Source organism: Plecotus auritus (genome assembly GCF_963455305.1).
Source record: "Plecotus auritus genome assembly, chromosome: 8".
In the NCBI taxonomy this organism is placed as follows: domain Eukaryota; kingdom Metazoa; phylum Chordata; class Mammalia; order Chiroptera; family Vespertilionidae; genus Plecotus; species Plecotus auritus.
Window position 1 is genome coordinate 26,949,368 of NC_137782.1, and position 14,720 is coordinate 26,964,087.

The window sequence follows — 14,720 nt, forward strand, 5'->3', positions numbered from 1 at the left end:
AAGGCACAAAAGACTGGGGTAAAGAACTCCCAAAGGAAGACACAATGCCTAATCTATAATTTTATTTTAGACTAATATGCCAGACAAGGTTCACACAATGGTCCTTGGATGTTATAAATAAATACACATTTCATTCACAGCACCAAAAATTGCTTTGCTCTATTTTTTAATTGTGCCATCATAAAATAACTTTTTTTTTTTTTGCCTTAAAACCAATTGTTATACTCCACACCAATGCAATGTAAACTATTCTGAACAAGTGCAGTATGAATCACAATCACAGCACTTAGTGACAGTACCACTATTGGCTGTTGAATGAATCCAGAAACGTATATAATTTCAATAAGTAACTACAAATTAAACTCCCTAAAAGGCTTAGTTGAAAACCAGATACTACTAAATGAAAAATGCCACTTGAAAAACCATACTGACTTCTCAAACTATATTTATGAAGATGACTTTGATGGTATATTGTAACATCAGGGATATTATAATGAGCTATATTGTAACTATCAGGGATAAGAGAATGCTCTGCTTTATTAATATGTTTTATTGATTTCAGAGAAAGGGAGACAGAGAGACAGAAAATCAATGATAAGAGAGAATCATCGATTGGCTGCCTCTGCACATCCCCTACTGGGGATCAAGCCCACAACCCAGGCATATGCCCTTACCGGGAATCGAACTGGAATCAAATCGAACAGGAATAAAACCAAACTGGAATCGAACCGTGACCTCTTGGTTCATGGGCTGATGCACAACCACTGAGCCACACTGGCCCAACAACCATTCTTAAACATACAGTTCAGTAGGGTTAAGTATATTCACACTGTTGTGCAACAGATCTCTAGAACTTTTCACCTTGCAAAACTAAAACACTCTATACTCATTAGACAACTCCCCTGAGGCCAGGTGCATGAAATTTGTGCACGGGTAGGGACCCTAGGCCTGGCCTGTGATCAGGGCCGATTGGGGCTTTCCATATGCCAGCTGGGGCCTTCCTTCGTTCTGCCCCGCCTCTGGTGGTCAGCACACATTATAGCGATCGATCGATCGAACTGGTCTCCCAGTCGAACTTCTGAGGGAACACTTTGCCTATTAGCCTTTTATTTATAGAGAGATTCTCTTCATTCTCCACATTTCTTTAATGAAGATGTATCAGCACTACCCGGTAAGATGATTAAAAATCAGATTCTCAGACCCCATCTCAAACTTTTAGAATCTGACAATGAAGCCTAGAAATCTGTATTCTAACAGGTTTCTCAGATGATTCTTGGCAGGTATTTGGGAACTACTACTCTATTATCTATTTATCCCTTTAGTGCATATTAATATACCAATAACATAATATATTTAGGTCCTCCATTCACAAATCTCTCCTGTGTTCAAGGAGGAATAACTCATAATCTGTTACAAAAAATATCATGACAATGGCTAACATCTGTAAAAGTTTAATCCCTGCAAACAGCACAGAAGGCATAATCAATCACACAGCTACTTCCAAAGGAGCCCAAATTTCCATAGTGCTAAAGGTAACAATAATGTCCAATTCTAAGGTCAGTTGTCCCCCCCCCCAACTTTTCTTCAATTATATTTGACCATTTAAAAGGTAGCCCAAAAATTTAAGCTTCTTTTTCCAATTACCTAGCTATAAAATGGCAGAAAAAATATTAGACACCGACCTTGTCACTTTTTGATAGCAGGTTATATACTTCTTTGGCTAATAATGGGCAAACTAGAGCTGTCAGTATTGTTTTGCTGGCAGGGGCTACAACATCTACTTCTGAGGCATTTTGTTATATTTAAATGCAACTCTCTGCAAAAAGAGAAAAATGGCCACATATATAATTTTACATCCATAAGCAGACCATGGACTCTTGGTAGGTCAGCTTTCTTTGTTCTCAAGAAGGTGAAAGCATCCTACTAAATGGAAAGAATTAAAAATATTAAAGACCAACAGAAATCCTAACTATTCTTATTACCTCTAGCTCAAATTATGAAGCCAAAACATTTTTATAGTTAAATTAAGGTCTTGTTTAAAACAAATCTATTAATGTAAACCCAACCACAAACCAATGAAAACTAATTTTCTAAAGTCCTGTATCAGGGGTTCTCAAACTTTAATGTACATAAAAAAAAATCACAAGGCTGGGTTTTGAAAAGACAGATTCCTTAGCCTCACCTCCAGAGACCAGTAAGAGGTAGGGAGCTGTATCTAAGAATCTGTATTTCCATTGAGCTGTTCACGTGACTGATGATGTCCTAATGTAAGTTTCCCAAAGACTACAAAAGGTTCAGTTACACGTCTATAATCCTTAATTTTAAAACTGGCCAAAAATCACATTTTTCCCTATTTTTTTTCTCTTGGATGTCAAAAAGAACTGTAAGAGTTTAAAAATAAATTTCTTGTATCATTTCTGATCCAATTACAAAATTAAGTATACTCAGCTAAAATCAAATTACTTATTATTTTTAATTGATCTCAGAGAGAGGGAGAAACATCAATGGGCTGCCTCCTGCACACCTACTACTGGGATCAAGCCCAAAGCCCAGGCGTCAAACCGGGGACCGTTTGGTGCATGGAATGACCCTCATCCAACTGGGCCACACTGACCAGGGCAAAACCAAATTAATTATAATTTAAAGTTCTCCAAAGCTCATCCATTTGCTGCAGGATCAACCAAATCTTCAGTAACTCAATCATTCCAGATGACAACCAGGGGAACACTCAAGATATTTTATGAAGTTAGTGTGACACTCTGCTCTCCAATGCAACTTCAGTTGCCCTGATCCTTGCCTAAAGCTGTTGTTCTTTATAAAGGTCAACAATAATGTTGTTTTGAACATGAAATAAAGGAAAAAAGAGTCTTAGGGACTGAAAAAGTTCTAATTCTTTGAGGGGAATTACTTTCTTACCATAAAAGTAATTGGTCCAGTGGACTATTATCTTTATTTTTTTTTAGTGATAGGATGAAGAATGAAAATGACCATCCTTATAAATATTCATATCTGGTGGTAATAAAACCACCATTTAAAAAGCAGCAGGCATGCTGGTATTATATATTTAGCTGTCAGTGTACTTCATATTTCCCTAATGTGCTGCTGCTTCAGACAGTGGCCTTACCCTGATCCTTTTAAAGTCTCTCATTAATGAAACTAACATAGAGGGTAACTTTCTATTGGTACTACTCTCCTAATTTCTTGACTTTCTTTAACTCTGCATAAGCTGAATAGTCTAGACAAAACATGTATTCTGTTCACAAGGCAAATCTTTTGGCACAAAAAAGCTAACTGAACTTTTTTTTTTTTTTGCTAACTGAACTTTAAAAAACACTTGTCTCAAAGACACACAGTAATCATTAGTAAACCATAGGTATATAGAGGAAATGAAGTGTAGCAGAAAGAGTAAGTTTTGGGAAATATTGGTACTTCAAGATGTTCCTGGGGGCATAGTGAGAGAAAGGCATCATGGTATTTTTCTCTCTTGAACATCTACGTTGCATATGTTTAACATGTTAAAAGCCCCTGAGAAATTCTGGAGTAAGAACACCACTTTACCTCAACATGTCCCAATTCTGCTTGATCATGAAATCTTTTATCTTCAATATGTGATCTGAGCAAGAAATCTAACCTCTCTGAGACATTATTTCCTCATATGCAAAAAAGATTTAATACCAGTCTAGCTATCTCACAAGATTATTTGTAAACCTGCTTCATAAACGATATGCACCGCTAGTTATATGTTATCATTACCATTAAGAGTAATATGAGTTTAGAAATAGACATTTCATTCTTCCTGGAAGTCAAAAACAAAAATTGCTGAAGGGATTAAAATATTAAATATACTTCCTCCAAAGGTTTTCCATTCTTAAAAGCACAAGTAAATTTTAGTAATTCTCACAGTAGTAACAAGCCATACAAAGGTACTGCCATCTGCAGGCCACAGAGATGGAATGCTTGCAATGGTTATTTAAAATGAAACCATCAGACTTTTAAAGCCTTTCCAAAAGATGTTTATTCTTAGCTTTTGAGCACAGGTAGATGAGGCTCCATTTGCTGAAGTTCTGAAACTGACTCATGTAAAAAAATTATCATTTCTTCTCTACACAGAACTGCTGCTTAGAAATGTGAAGAAAATGACCTTAGCCTTACGTAATTTCTACATTGTGCTCATACCAAAGTTATCCCAAGAAATATGGATATTTTTTTTTTACACAGCCTGAGGAAAAAATCTTTGAGTAGCCTGAGCTGACTTTTCAGAGTAACCTTTTAATAAATTAAAGTGAATGTGCTTGCTCACACACAAAAACAGAGGTTATGAACAGATTACAAACAGAACAGACTGTTAGCTTGTTAATTTGTCAACGCCTCCTTTTAAATGTGTGTTTACAGGCATGGGACATTGGGTAACCTGCACCCAGAAAAATTCCTTCCACTGGGCCTTGCAGTGTGGTTTCTCCAGCACATTCTATTAGTGATCACTGTTTCTGTGTTTTAGGTTAAAAGATTTTTGTCAGAGGTTTCAAAGAATATCTGGAGCTAAAAGAAAGGCAAAGAAAGCAGGATGAAGGAAGAATCTGATCTTAGCACACAGTCAAGTCATCTCCAATACCCACAATGCAATGTTTGGGCTTTACTGGTTTGAAAAAGTCACCATTGAAAGTTAGTTTTCACACCCAGACTGATTAATTAAAAAAACATTAAATCTTGAGTTGTCAAAACCCCAAACTGCTCCATTAACGTCTGCAGAAACATCTTTTTATGAACTGTCAGGTGACCACCACACCACAACACAAAAAAAAAAACTGAGAAGGCACACCGGATGCACTTGAGCGGAGAGTTCCTGCATCCCTCCTATCATTTTTAAGTCAATAATGAAAACACTTTACAACCAGAACGTTTATAATATTAATTACCATCCCCAAAAATCCTGGGGGCATTTCACAGAACCTGTTACGCCTCAGGGAAAAATTCTGTGCACAGAGTAAAGGCCAGAATTAACCCCATAATCCTAAGGGCAGCGTTTCCCAAAGCGTGGAGTGCAGAATAATTTCAGCAGGAACAAGGACGCGCTGTTTATTTTAATGGATAGGTATTTATTTATTTTTTTCTGAGCATTAGAAAGATAACTGACTTCCATTATACGTTTGTGACATACGTTTCCACCCTAAACAAATATATGTAAGAAAGGGGGGGGGGGAAGGAGAGTCAGTTTTCAAGGGAAAAAATTAACATTTGATAAAATAAACAGCAGTATAGACGGTCTCCGGACATAAAGGTGCAACGCGAGAGCCTGGAATTTGGGGAACGCCGTCCTAAAAAAAAGGCCCTGGCGGGTAGTCCCGGTGTCGAAAGTGCTATCGGTCACGAGACAGGAGAGCCAGCAGGTTGGGGTGCTGGCTCTGTCGCTAATTCCGGGGTAACCTCGGCATAGTTTCTTTCCCGGTTATCTGGGCCCGGCGTCCGCGTTATAAAATAGATAGGGCTGTCACATGACAAAGAGATGCCTCTAGGATGCTGTCAAGGGGCCGCGAGGCTGCGGCGATCCCGGACACCGCTGGGTACGCCGCACCGCGCTGTACGCCACGGAGAACGCCGGGTGAGGTGGCCAGGCTCGACCCGGGTTCGAATCCCGACTGCGCCACCGTCTCGCTAATGACCCGCAGGCGAGCGATTTCACCTTTTTGAGAAGCAGGGCGAGATGTGCATCCCTATGCTACAGAGAAGCCTGGGGGCTATTGTCGGCGATTCGCGCGCAGACAGGCGGCTGCAGTGCGGCGCCGCGGGACCTGAGCCCACCACCGGCCTCCCGGAATGGCCGGGCCTGGGCCGCACGAGCGCCAGAGGAGGCCGCGCCCCGCACCGGGCATGCGCAGCCCCGCGCGCACCCAGAGGGAGCCGCGGCCGCCGTGGCGCGTCAAGCAGGCCCTCCAGGCTCAGCCTCCCCATTCGGCCCGGGTCCACCTCAACTGCCTGCCCGTCAGTCCCATGCCTCGGCGGACGGCCACCGCTTCCCGGCACTCACCGCTACCAGCACGGCGGGCTCCCCGATGCTCCTTCGCCTCAGGCCCGCCGCCGCCGCCGCCTCTGCCTCAGCCCACCTGCCCGCCGTAGGACAAAGGCGCCACCAACCGACCGGCGCGGGCACGAGGCAATGGCGGTTGGGGCGGAGAGTGGGGGCAGAGGGCGCGCACGCAGCGACAGGCACGGCAATGTCGCAAAAGCGCGCGGGTTTACGGTAGGGCTGAGTTAGGACATGGATTTCCTCAGCTCTGAGGGCAGTTGAGAGCGCTAGGGGTTGCTTAGTAACAGTGTTCCCAGCCAGGTCTCCCCACCCCAAAGGGCTCCGCCATTCTTCTAATTTTCAGGGAGCCTTCCTTCTTTGTGAAAATAGAGCATATAAACCCTAAAATACTTTGATTTAGTTTTGCATAAAACTAAAAGAAAACCTAAACACCTTAGAAGTGTGTGTGTGTGTGTGTGTGTGTGTGTGTGTGTGTGTATACTAGTGGCTCGGTGCACTATTTTGTGCACGTTGAAAGGAAATTAATTAGAAGTATTTTAATATCGCTATTTCCCCTTTCTCTATAATAGAAGTGCCAACCAAATTCATGATCAACAATGACAGATCGCCAGCGAGAGCTGTATATGTATTGTGTATGCGCGAGTCAACTTAGCCTTTTATATATATAGAATAAATTTGCTTAATTAGACCTGCTTTCTGATTTAGCTAAAATTTTTTCCAGCCCAGTGAAGTACCCCAGCTTCTCTTTCAGGTAATTGTCAGCAACACAGCAGTAAATATCAACACAAAGCAGATTATTATTGTAAATCACGCAGGGAGAACCAAGGGTAAAATATTTAACTGTATCAGTGGTTGACTATATTCTGTGCATTAAGAAAACCTGAAGTCATTTTCAAGATCCACCATTTCTTTCTTCTTTTCAGTTGGGTCAAGTTTCTAAGCTTTCTAAATCTCTGTTTTCCAGCTAATGAAAAAGGATTCCACCGAGTCTCCTATCTAACTACTCCAGGATTTCTGTGAGGATCAAATGAGATGAGGCATGGGAAAATGCTTCACAGACATTTGGTTAAAGTAAAATGTTTCCACCTGGCTATAAAGCCATTTGTGTTCCTGGGCTGAAGAAACTGCAAGGAGGCTAGTCACTAGGGAGAGGAAGCTGGGCATTGCTACGTGATATCATTACCTCGTGCCCATAGCCACCGTTTCCAGGCTGGGCTGGGCTGTGGGCTGCATTTTGCACCATGGGGTCTTGGCAGCGTTGGCTGTGATTTGGTGGGGTGTCACTCCAGGTGGTGGCAGGGCCTGTGTCCCACTTATGGGAAGCCGAGTGTTGCTTTGTGTGTGCCAGGTCCGCAATGCTGTTTCTCTGTAAATGACCAGTGCGCCTCACAGCAGCTCCTGAATGGAGCATCTGCCCCTGGTGGTCAGTGCATGTCATAGTGACTGGTCAGATGGTTGGACACTTACCATTATTAGCCTTTTACACTAGTATATGTAGATACTAATTCTTTTTTTTTAAATATATATTTTATTGATATTTTACAGAGAGGAAGGGAGAGGGATAGAGAGCTAGAAACATCGATGAGAGAGAAACATCGATCAGCTGCCTCCTGCACACCTCCCACTGGGGATGTGCCCGCAACCAAGGTACATGCCCTTGACCGGAATCGAAGCCGGGCCCCTTCAGTCCGCAGGCCAATGCTCTATCCGCTGAGCCAAACCGGTTTCGGCTAATTCTTTTTAAAAAAATATATATTTTATTGATTTTTTACAGAGAGGAAGGGAGAGGGATAGAGAGTTAGAAACATCGATGAGAGAGAAACATCGATCAGCTGCCTCCTGCACACCTCCTACTGGGTACATACCCTTGACCAGAATTGAACCCGGGACCCTTTAGTCCGCAGGCCGACGCTCTATCCACTGAGCCAAACCGGTTTCAGCTAGATACTAATTCTTGTAACCTGTAACCTCCGTATCACAAGGAACAAAGCAGAGAGGTAGAAAGTAGAAAAAATTTATTTGGATTTACATTTAAGTATGCTGTGTATGTACCCTATTCATTTCACTGACAAGAGGCAAAAGACTTTGGTGATATAGTCATAGGCTCTTCTTGAATTATTTATTTTTCTTGGAATATTCAATGCCAAAAATAAATTTCCCAGAATGTAAATGTTGACTGTGAAGCATGTATAATGTTGTATTTTTTACTTAATCTATAGAATATATTTGTCACTGGAAATGGAATTAGTTGTAAATATACTCGATTTAGCGCATCTATCACTATATGAATCAGGGAGGCTATTCTATTAGTTAGGAAATGCCTCGACCCCATGGGGTCTAGTTTTCCTCCTGTGCCAGGTAACAATGGTAGCTGTGGAATCTGAACACTAGGGGAAGTCAGATCTCTTTGACACTAACTCATATGTTCACTCTTTCACTAATTTACTCACCAAATGGAATGTTTATCATATACCTACTTGCTAGGCACTATTATGAGCAAGTACAGACCCATCCCTGCTATCTTGGAGATTACTGTCTAGTAGAGAGATAGAATTAGGTAAATCAGGCGTCTTCAAACTACAGCCTGCGGGCCACATGCGGCCCGCCGAGGACATTTATCCGGCCCACCAGGTGCCGCTGCCTGTCCTGCTTAGCAGCCGAATCGTCCTGGGCCCGCAGTGCGCATAGGAATTTGTTCATAGTTTTTTTTTAAACTATAGTCCGGCCCTCCAACGGTCTGAGGGACAGTGAACTGGCCCCCCTGTTTAAAAAGTTTGAGGACCCCTGACTTGAGTTGTAATTGCAAACAAGTAAATACTGAAGGAAAGACAGAGGGGTGCACTCTCTTGTCTAGCTTTCCTGCTTGTGAATGGTGCAGGATGTGTCCAATGCCTATGAGCAGATAGGCTTGGTCTTTAGATCCTTACCATAATACATCATGGCACCTGGGAAGGAAGCTGGGTGGTTTTTTTCCACCTCTGCTGAGAGCTCCTGGAAGCAGATTAGGGACTTCTCTCAGGAATTTTTCCTTTCCTTTTCCCCAGGTTGTTTCGTTCACTCACTCTAAGTGAGAATTTTCAGGATTCTGTGGAGTCCTTGGCCAATAGGACCATCGGAGAGAGGCGAGGAGAGAGGCATTGAGAGTGTGGACAGGAGAAACCAAGATGGTGGCATAGGTAAGCACCTAAACTGCTGCCTCGCACAACAATTTCAAAACTACAACTAAAAGACAGAACAGACATCATCCAGAACCACAGGAAAGCTGGCTGAGTGGAAATTCTACAACTAGAAGGAAAGAGAAAAGCTCCCAGAGAATTGGAGGTATGGCAAAGGGTCTTTGTGCGCGCAGAGAGGAAGGGCGGCTGAGAGCCTGGCTGACTTTCTCTGGCGGGAGGGGGAAGGAAGCCCCCGACTGCACTGAACCCCAGTTCCGGGCGAAACCCCATGGACCCAGGCTCATACAGGGGGAGTCTGGACTGTCAGGTAGAGAGAAAGGCACCCGGAGACTCGGAGACCCAGGGGAGACCCGGGGGAGCCCCGGCGGGCAGGGGTCTGGAGGCGCACGCGCCAGTGTGCACAAAGATTGCGGAGGTTGCCACAGGCTTTCCCTAGCAGAAGGGAGTCAGAAGCTCCTGACTGCACTGAGCCCCAGTTCTGACTGCACTGAACCCCAGTTCCAGGCGAGCCCCTGGGGACCCATGCTCTTGCGGGGGGAGTCTGGACTCTCGGGCGGAGACTCGGGAGCCGGGGAAGGCAGAGGTCTGGAGGCATGCGCGTGCGCAAGGGCAACGCTGACGAGAAGCCAAGACTGTCTGCTCCACCCTGAGACTCCACCCCATCCAAGCTGAGCACAGAGGCTTTTGCAATTTGGCAAGTCTAATCCTATAAGGCTGTCTCCAGCACCGAACTTCTCCCAGCATAGACACAACTGATCCTCACAGCCAACTGGCCTGGAGGTCAATTTCTCCCAGTGATACCAACAACAATCAAGACTTAACTACAACAAGGCTGTACACACAGTCCACAAAGGGGTGCACCAAGAGTATCCACCTCATGTTAACTGGGGAGGCTGACCCACTGGGCCATATAGGAAACCTAGCACACAAAGCTACCCTACCAACTCAGGGAAGCAGTGAAAATGCGGCGTCAAAGAAACAGATCACAAATGAAAGAAATGGAGGAAAACAAACCACTGGATATAGAATTCAAAACCACGGTTGTAAGGCTTTTCAAGACTATCCTAGAAAAGGCCGATAAATATAACGAGACCCTTGAAGATATGAAAAAGGACCAACTAGAAATTAAACATACACTGACTGAGAGTGTGGACAAATGGGCCTGTAGCTTAACCTCATAGGCTTCACAAAATTCCAACCCCCATATCCCACTCCCACGACCTACCTATGCTGTTCTGGAAATTTACGCAGTGCATCATATAAACTGACCTCTGATGCTTCAACTTTCTTGGCTCAGGTCTACTATGGGAATTTACCACTTATGAAGTCTTGGTGGATCAGAACACAGGCAGTAGATCAGACTAGCCTAGTTCACAACTCTCCACTTCTAGCTGGGAAAGCTTGAGCTTGTATTTTAACCTCCCCGTGCCTCATTTTCTTCATCTGTAAAATGGGGATAAGAATAGTATGTACTTCCCAAGGTCAATATAAAGTAAATTAAATTAAATGAGGTAGTGCACATCATGCTTAAAGCTCTTAGAATCAAGTCTGTCTCATCGTGTGGGCTCATTACTCATATATTTCATATTCTCTTGGTTCATTTTATGACACCATGGTTTTTCTTTCTGTAAATATGCTTATGCCAGTGGTCGGCAAACTCCTTCGTCAACAGAGCCAAATATCAACAGTACAACGATTGAAATTTCTTTTGAGAGCCAAATTTTTTAAACTTAAACTTCTTTTAATGCCACTTCTTCAAAATAGACTCACCCAGGCCATGGTATTTTGTGGAAGAGCCACACTCAAGGGGCCAAAGAGCCGCATGTGGCTTGCAAGCCGTGCTTTGCCGATCACTGGCTTATGCTAACAGACCATCCCTAGAACACAGAGGCCCGTGGCTTTTCATAGACTACTCTGTTCATAGGTATATGGAATAAATGTCATTGGAAGATTAATAGTGAGTCCTTGTGTCCCAGGACATTGGGGGTGGGGTTGGAAGGGACTTTGTTGTGATGATATTGAGTTTGTTGTGAGCCCCAACAGCTAATAGCGCCTCAAATTAAGATTCTGCCAACAAAGTGGATCAGAATAGGACTGCCCCTGCTTGGCAATTTCTGTTGTATGTTTAAAGAAGTAGCTCAGGGAACTGAAGAATGGTAACTCTAAAGTCCTTCCCAGCCATCAGGGAGCCCAGCCTCTATGACATAAGTAAATATCCACTTATGTCAGTATAGCTTTGTACAACTCTGGCAGTCAGAATAATGATCTCCCTGCCCCCGCAACCAAAGATGTCCATGTCATATCCTCTGAAACCTGTGAATTTATCACCTTACATGGTGACAGGCACTTTGCAGATGTCATTATGTTAAGGACCTTGAGATGGTGGTAATCCTGGATTTTCTAGGTAAGCCCAATGTAATCACAAGGGTCCTCATAAGAGGGAGGTAGGAGGGTCTGAGGAGAGGTGATGATGGAAGCAAGTTGGGGGGGTATATATCCATTTATGTGGAGAGACAGAAATTATAAGATGTTACTACACTGCTGGAGGATAGGGCCATAAACCAAGGAAGGCAGGAAGCCTATAGAAGCTGAAAAAAGCAAGAAAACAGATTTTCCCCTACAGCCTCCAGAATGAACACAGTCTTGCTGATCCATATTTTACTTTCTTTCCTCCATGAAAACTCAATACACATATATCTTTCTTTTTCTAATTTTATCATGACTGACTTTTCACCCTTTAATAACTAAATGTTTAATCCAATTAAAATTGATTTTGAAGTATGGGATCACAGGTAGGTATAATAGATTCCCTCTCTCTCCAAGCTCTCTCAACACCAAGTAACACCCTTAAAACATTACATTTGCTTAAAATACTCTCCCAGACTCATTTCTACATCATTACCCACTCTCCTTCCTTCTCTGTCACCTGTTTAATTAACTCCTATTCTTCCCAAAGGTTTTAGTTAAGATCTCACTTTCCCTCCACATTCTGGGTAGAGAGATGGTATAACGACCGCTAGGAGCACAGACTATGGGTCCAGACTACTTAGGTCCAAATCTTGGCTCTACCATTTACTAAACTGCGTGACCTTGGGCAGGTTACCTAAGCGTTCTGCACCCCATTTTCCTCCTTTGTAAAACAGTAATAGCAATGGGACCTATGTCAAAAGATCACTGTGAATAGTGCAGAGTTAACATACGTAAACCACTGCCTTCCATGTACTGCTCATTAAGCAGTTGTTTGTCAACCCATTGCACACTCTCTCTTTTTTTTAAATATATTTTATTGATTTTTTTTTTTTTTTTTTTTTTACAGAGAGGAAGGGAGAGGGATAGAGAGCTAGAAACATTGATGAGAGAGAAACATCGATCAGCTGCCCCCTGCACACCTCCCACTGGGGATGTGCCCACAACCAAGGCACATGCCCCCGACCGGAATCGAACCCGGGACCCCTCAGTCCCCAGGCCGACGCTCTATCCACTGAGCCAAACCGGTTTCGGCTGCACACTCTTGTAAGACTGTATTTTGAAATTACTTTTCCAATGGAAGGCCATGTAATGGGATGTGAGGAGAATTTCTGGGTTACCTCATAATCTCTGACAGCTGAGGATAAAGGAGTGCTAAATATGTTATAAACCTGGGGTTCATGAACTAGGATGGGAAAAATCTACTTCCTTATTTTCATTTACCTCTAACTGAAATGAAGCCTTTCTTTTAATTATGAACGTAGGCAGCACACAATAGCATTAGTGGAGCCTGGTACATTGTCTCCCATAGAAAGCACAGATATTTCATATCACATTACAGTCATCGGATGTCTTGAATTATTGTTTGCACTCATCATTACTTAGGAATTATGGAAATTTTAGACCTGCCACTAGATCTTATTATTTAATCCATTAGTAAAGAAGCACACCAAGTGCTATATCACACATTTGTCTTTCTAATATTTTGATGACTGTATTTCATTATAATTGGTTTTCTTTGTAAGTCTACTTATCATATTTTATGCATTTACAAGTATTTTTTTCTGAGCAGGGTCCATAGGCTTCTCCAGATGCTCAGAGGAGTTCATAATGGTAAAAAACAACAATTCTGCTCTAAAGAAAGTAGTCAACAACTGGGATGAGAAGCGCTCCTCAGGGCATGCTAAAAGGTGAGAGGACTTTATATAATCTCCCAACACCCTAAGAGGTAGGTATTATTATATACTCATTTTGTAGATGAGAAAAGTGAGACTCAGAGTGGTGGGAAGGTTACCCAAAGTCACAGAGCAGTACTAGTATACTAGTGGTGGAATCCATGCTTTTTAATGACTTCAATGTCCTGCTTCCCATATAAATCCTCTTGGTCCCTCCACTATTGCACAAAGTGAATATCGATATCCCATTTCCCCATTTCACAGATGAGGAAACCGAGACTCAAAGAGGATGTTATTATTTTTCACTGTTAAGCAACATAGTCAGGGTTCAAACCCATGTCTGTCAGGTTCCAAAGCCCCTGTGTCCTATTGTGCCCTGTGAAGTTAATTAAAGGTGCCTTTGGAATATAGCCTGGAAAAGCTGATGATGGATCAAATATGTGACTCAGGCAGACCTTTCCATGCCACCCATCAGGATTAGATGATTTGGAAAGAAATTACTACTTTTACTGCTTTTGCTGTGGGTTTACAGAGTGATACAGGGAGCATCTTCATGGATGTGAAATACACACCGGCATTTGGAAAACGCCAATCGCCACTATTGTCTAGCAGAGAGTTAAAAGTAGGAAGCAGGAGATAAAAGAATACAGAAGTAGGAAGTTCTGTATGGGGCTCATGCTGAAACGGGAAGAACCATTATTGGAAACCATTAATGATGAACTTGGTAAGGATCAAAGTAGTCTTGTGACCTGTAAATCTAATGAAATGAAAATGAGGTAATGTTATGTTTTATAACTACTGAGGATCTGAACGGCTGGAAATTATCTCAGCATGAATACCATAAAGGAACAGGGAACAATGGGAGCCATCAAGAAAATAATCTTTATTCAGCTTCATTTATAGCAGATATTCATGTTATGTTTCAACATAGGAATCACAAAGGAGTTTGTTTTACCTTGCTGGGTGTGTAAAAATACAAAGATTGTCACAATCCCCATGCTTTCTTCCATAGAGCCAAGGACGGAAGAGAGAGTGCTATGAAGTGGGGGCTGAATACCTGGGGCTGAAAGAGGTGACAGGAGGAAAGAGAGAATAGGGGGAGAAGAAAAGAACTAAGCGATTCTTCCCACCCTTGTTCAACCTCCATTCTCTAGACCTGAGTTGTCTAATGTGGCAGCCGCTAGCTCTACATGACTATTTACATTTGTTATGAGTAAGTAAAATAAAAAAAAATCTACCTTCTCCTATTGCACTAACCACATTTCAAATGTTTAATGGGCACATGAAGTTAGTGGCTACCATTTTGGATGGTCATCATCACAGAAAGTTCTATTGGACAGCACTGAGAACCGTCCAATTCCACTTTTAAGTCCCAGA

At 42.6% G+C, this 14,720-nt stretch overlaps 1 protein-coding gene across 4 annotated transcripts in view; it reads right to left on the minus strand.

The window, feature by feature from the left end:
* The window catches only part of NCOA5 (nuclear receptor coactivator 5), a 29,332-nt gene extending 23,167 nt beyond the window's left edge, over positions 1-6,165 (minus strand). For 2 of the 4 annotated variants that reach the window (XM_080684353.1, XM_080684355.1), the window contains exon 1: positions 6,026-6,165. The gene's annotated coding sequence lies outside the window, so the exon portion shown is untranslated. The remainder of the gene's footprint in view (positions 1-6,025) is intronic. The other 2 variants (XM_080684352.1, XM_080684354.1) reach the window with 1 other exon arrangement.
* Between the last annotated feature and the right edge of the window lie 8,555 nt (positions 6,166-14,720).